The sequence below is a fragment of the Etheostoma spectabile genome, unplaced genomic scaffold, assembly GCF_008692095.1.
Source record: "Etheostoma spectabile isolate EspeVRDwgs_2016 unplaced genomic scaffold, UIUC_Espe_1.0 scaffold00019572, whole genome shotgun sequence".
NCBI classification, from domain to species: Eukaryota; Metazoa; Chordata; class Actinopteri; order Perciformes; family Percidae; genus Etheostoma; species Etheostoma spectabile.
In genome coordinates, this window is record NW_022605026.1 from 4084 (window position 1) to 10022 (window position 5939).

At 41.0% G+C, this 5939-nt stretch overlaps 1 long non-coding RNA gene across 1 annotated transcript; it reads left to right on the top strand.

Moving 5' to 3' along the window:
* Window positions 1-337: 337 nt before the first annotated feature.
* Window positions 338-4396, top strand: LOC116684749 (uncharacterized). The gene is made up of 4 exons (XR_004330836.1): window positions 338-385; window positions 1457-1504; window positions 3928-3990; window positions 4148-4396. It is a non-coding gene; the product is annotated as an uncharacterized LOC116684749 (long non-coding RNA).
* The last annotated feature ends 1543 nt before the right edge of the window (window positions 4397-5939 follow it).

A 5939-nucleotide genomic window follows, 5' to 3' on the forward strand; every position in this document is an offset into this window, starting at 1 on the left:
ACAACAATGTAGCCGTCTGTGCCGAAAACACTGGCTTAAACCTAATCAAATAGTGACCTTAATAACTAATTGAATTGTGGATTTAGAGAATTTTGACACCCTTAGTTTATAGTGCAGATACAGACAGGAAACATTGTGAGACATTGTATGACATGCAACAGTTGAATCAGGGACATTGCACTTATTGGCGTCTACACTCATTCCCATTCCACTTTGTAAGATTCCTGTGGTTTCTCTTTTATTTATTTCATGCATACATATGACATCAGTGAGCGGGTTGTGTGTGTGTGTGTGTGTGTGTGGTGTGTGTGTGTGTGTGTGTCATGCGTGTGCACGCGATCCAGGCAGGAGGAACATGTTCAGTCAATCGCTCTGGAACAAACAGGTACGACGCTGGAGGTTAAACTGAACTTTCACGAGTACAGCAACGGTGTACTTCTAGTTAGGATTTCAGAGGTCAGAGGTCAAAACACAAAAACCAAACATCCCTGGGAATTTAAAGGTGCTTTTCACTTCAAGAACCAAATCAATTGAATTAAACGGATCATCTCATTCTTATCCAGTGGAATTTTTTTATGGTTTTGCTAACATATTTACAATATCAAGGTTATTATATAAATTGTGTGTACACATCTTCCACAGATTTATGAAAGAGGGTGGTGGGAAGACAACTGCATTTAATATCCGCCATAAGTTACAGACACTCAATTTAGCATTTTTTTTTAAGTTACAGAAATCTTAATGTGAGTAAAGGTGTATTTAATTAATTTCATATCATTCCCAATCTGATAATCATAAACACTTAGTTTTGTTACACATAACGGAATCGAGGACCCAAATGCAGAGATGAGACCGGAAGGCAGGAGAGAGTGTGTTACTAAGATTTATTAACAGGAGTCCAAACAGCACTGGGATCACAAATACAAAAAAAACGACACAAGGGAAAAAAACAAGTCCCAAATGAGTGAAAAGTCAAAAATCCCCCCCAAAAAATTAAGTCCAAAGAGAAAACAAAAACCAGGAACACAGAAACTGGGAAAAAAACTCACGGGAAAACAACGACTTAAGGGAAAAATGCAGAAACACCAACAGGAACAGGCCAACAGCTAACACTAAATACACAGGGTAACAAGACAAGAGGGATGGGAAACGGGTAGAAAACATCAGGTAATCACAGGAGCGGGAAAACACAGGAAGTAAAACTAGAGATAAGACCAGACAGACCCAGACTTCAAAATAAAACAGGAAACCGAACATACAGCCACTCGGGGAACACAAGACAGGACCAAGAACACACGACCAGGGAGGAAACACGGAGAATTAACAGAAAACAGAACAAAGAAACCAAGTTTTTTAATTTTTTAAACCAATCAGACTTACTGAAAGTTTTAATTGAGTTTCTATTTTACAGAGTGACAGCATCCTGTTTACCATTGTCTTTTTTTTTACTTTCCAGTGATGCCCAAAGGAGCTGTGAATGACAGAGCCATCAGCACACCAAAAGGTACGATTCCAGGTCCTATTTTCAGACTTGGTCTGGGGCTGACACCTCCGGGTCGGTTGGTCCATGTGCTCGTGTCCAACCAAATTCTCTTTGGTTGAAGAAAAGCTGGTGTTACGTCATGAGGCTGTTTGCCCATCAAAGAGTTTCCACAACACAAAACAAACAAGAAATGTCCAGCTGGCAGAACTTTGGAAGCAGGCGGGGTTGTTTTAGCTAAAGGCCCTGGCCCACCAACCTGACCCGGTCGGTGACTCGAGTCTGGTCGGTGTGTTTGGCCGTCGTCCGTCGCCCTTCATTTTGTCCGACCTGACTTGCTAGATCGCAGGGCGGGATGTCGGACTCAATGACCAATCAGAGTAGTGGAGTGCTAACCCGGACATGGCGAGCGGGATGGTGACTCTCAAATCTGACAAATCTTTTAAACTGACTTTTGTGGATCTGAAATGAAGACAGATTCAGCAACTGCACGGCCTATTTCTATCTTAAAATGTTTTCGGAAACACTTTTATGTGAACTATTCTTGTGAAATATGAGATTGTATTCCAAAGAGCCGCCACGACAGTCTGGTTTCAATCACCTGCCGCTTGTCATTGTTTGGGCGACAATACAGATAAGCGCCGCCTTCTGTCGTGGAGACGTAGTATGTCTCGCGCATGCGCAGAACGTACACTCATGTCACTTTGGTGTGTCCCGAGGAAGTTTTTTTTTGACCAACTCGGGGACACTGGTCAGTCTGACTGATTTTTCTGCTCCAGTCGGCCGTTGGGTGGGTGTGTCAGAGCCCTAGACGCTTTGGTTGCATGTGGTTGCTATGACACTGAATATCAGTGGCGGAAAAAATTTTCCCGTTTCCCCTCCACTGTGATTGGACTGCTGGGTAAAAAGTGTTGAGTGCAAGTGTTAAGTTTTACCTAAAGCATTAATCAGCATTCAGTGACCAGAAAACAAAAAAACAGGATAGGAACATAGGGCCTCGTCAAGCTGCTGCATTATGTCAATACGCCGCGCTCCCATTGCAAATATTTAACCCTTGTGTTGTCCTTGGGTCAAATGTGACCAATTTGTAGATCAGAATTATGGGTTTCTTTTAACCAAATTTCCCCAAAATAACATGAAAGCGTGGATGTACGTTGTCTGGAAGCCACGTAAAATTAATGATTACTTTCATTGAACTGTAGGTGTTTTTTTTTTTTTCAATTTTACAGCATTTGAAACAAACTGCAATCCACTCAACATCCTATGAGCTTAACTACGAGTCCAAATAATCCACAATTTCTGGGGGTTTTTATTAGCAAAAAAAATAGTATTATTAAAAAGTGACAAACGTTTCAAAAAGCGTCAAAAACATTGGAGAAAAAATAAGTTGATTTGCAATTTTGACCCCGAAGGACAACAAGTTCACTCTCTGGTAAGACAACACAAGGGTTAAAAAAAAATGCTGGCCTGAAGAAAACTCCTTTGGTGCACACACATTGTTACTAGGTAGAGTGTATTCTGTGCTCTGTGGCTGATTTAATTCATCTAAAGATAACTTTCCCCCCATCGATGGGTTGTAGAGGTAGCTAGGTAGAAGTAGGAGTGATTGTGTCCGACGCAGTGTCACACTCCCCGTCTGTGTGTTGCAATCCGAACTTCTCTATTCTTTGGTTTGAAAGATGGGCCACGGGTCATTTTACTGCGTGGGGGTGCTTTGAGTGTCAAGTCAAGTCAACTTTATTCTAATTACACAATATGTGCCAGACATACAGAGCAATTAAAAACATCTTTATCTCTGACCCACGGTGCAATGAGGACACATAAAACAAATATAAAAGATGAAGAATATAGGATAAAGACAGATACATTACAAATAAAAAAATATAAGTAATATGTACAACACAGTGATGAATTCTAAATAGTGCAAATATAAGGCAAAATCAACTGTAGAGAAATGCGCAATATAAAAGCAAGAGTTCCTGAGTGTCTTCTTTTATATAAAGTGGCTAGTGTTGATCCTGATGGGGGTTCAGAGTCCAGAGTTCTTGGAGGCAGAGGGGAGGGGAGGGAGAAAGGGGAGGGCGTTGAGCCTTCTGACAGCCGGGGGTGTGAAGCTGTTTGTATACTTGTTGTGTCATGACATCATTTTGGGAAATATACATATTTTTAACTTTCTTTTCAAGAGGGAGATGTTCAGATGGATATCAATCCCATGTCTGTGTGTTAAGAGCCAAGAAACAGTTAGCCTAGCTTAGCATAAAACGAGGAAACGGCTAGAAAAATACAACCCAACCCAGTTTTAAAGCTCACTGATTAACACACTGTCTAGTTTGTTCAATCTGTTCACAAACAGAAATCTAACATTTGAGTTTGACCTTGTGTTGCAGATTTTATCTTTGTGTTGATACTTTATTAAGAATATCTTATCTGTCCTCCCTGTAATCCAGGTGTCAACGTCAATTTAACTTTTGATGAAGGATTCAGCGCAATCTTCAGTGACAAAGGAACAAGTAAGTATTTAATGAGGATAAGAAGCTCCTTATTAAAAAAAAAAAAAAAATCAGTTGTGTCTTCCAGTCTGTCAAACTGCGAGCTAACAGGTTTGGAGTTAGCAGTTGCTTCCAGGTGATTTAGGTTGACATGAATCTGTCTGCTGTGTCCTCTCAGGTCTTGTCGGGGAGACCAGTCTTCTTCACGTGAGGTCAAATGAGCAGCAGTAAGTACACTCACTACTTATTTAATGGCTTCCACACTGTCCAGTTGTAGTTCTTCAAACACTTTTGAATGTAGTTTAAAATGGTATATTAAACATTTGTAAAGCCATCCTTAAAAGGAAAATATGAATATGTCTACTACTACTCTAGTGACTGAGTCGGGCTAACGCACATTTTGACGGCATCACCTAGATCATCGGGTGCGAAAACTAACCAATCAGAGCCTAACTCTCCATCCCTGCTGCGTTCAAGCAATCCTAACAAAATCATAACAGAATGAAACAAGCACTGAAGAAATTGGCATTTTTACATTGGCATATTATGTAACGTTAAATATTCTCTTATCTACACATATTGGAAATTGAGATAAAGACAATATTGTTAACAGATTATGAAGTAAAGTTTTATTTCAGAATTGTTTTTTAAACCCCAAATAAGTCCCGGTCAGTTTGACCCGAGGGACCCGAGAGGGTCCCGAACGTGAAGACAACACACGGGTTAAAGGGTTGGTTCACCCAAATTACAAACAAAATATATACCAAATATATTTTTTCTCTCTCCAGTGGTATCTCTCCATGCAAGTAGTTCTGGTTGTATTCCTCAATTCAATTGTATAAAAAAATAGAATCAATTCAAAACAAGAGTTATCTGGAGACACTTTACAGATAGACCAGGTCTAGACCACACTCCAGAATTTACAAGGACCCAACAGTTTTAGGAGTTTCCTCCAGAGCAAGCAACAGTGCGACAGTGGTGAGGAAAAACTTCCTTTTAGGAAGAAACCTCGGACAGACCCAGACCCAGACCCAGACCCAGGCTTTTGGTAGGCGGTGTCTGACGACCGATTGGGGTTGATTGAAGAGTGGCAACAACAGCCAAAAAATAGTAGTTTGTAGTAGTTCTTTGTAGTAGTTCATGGCATAGCAGGGCACTGTGGGCATTACAAGGCCCAGCAGGACGTGGCAGGGACAGCACAGCGTAGCAGGACGTAACATGGCATCGCAGGACGTGTACCGGGACCACGGCGACAGCTGCTAACATGATTTTGGAGCCTCCCTGATCCAAGGAGACATGCTGGGCGAAAGGACATAAGGACCCCCGGGAATTATTCCCCAGAGCTAGGTTAGTAGCAAGCATTTAAAAAAAAAACTATATTTAGTATATTATAATAAACATAAATTTTGAGCCATTTTATATTTTGGGGTTTTAGGATGCAAATGAGCGTTTGCGTTTCCCTCATTTACACTCAAACTATATTACACATGACTGTAGTGCAACTTACATTTAAACAACAATAGACCAGCTCAACTAAACCAAATTGTCTCAACAGCAACTAACTAGGATTAAATAAAGAAACCACAAACAAGGTCCTGGTTTTATACTTAAGGCAAACAAGCCCCCAACTTGTGAAAACCGCTCACAGGCCCACAATAAAAGAGGAAGATGCACAGCAACGTGACAATAATAAGTGACATTTATTAAATAATGATGCAAACAAGAGCACGATGAGGTGTGATTGTCAGTATCAGTGATGAATGTTGGTGGATGGATGTGATGGAGATGTGAGGTGCATGTTGTCAGTAGTTAACAGAGAGAAAACATGTTGGTGCGCATCGGTAGAATGCAGCCTCCTGGTCTCGGGCAGGCGGGGGTTAAACAGTCTGGAGGACCGCCAGGTGATCACAGTCATCTCATCATCGCCTCTGCTACACCTGCAAGTTAACAAGACAAACCACAGTACCCAT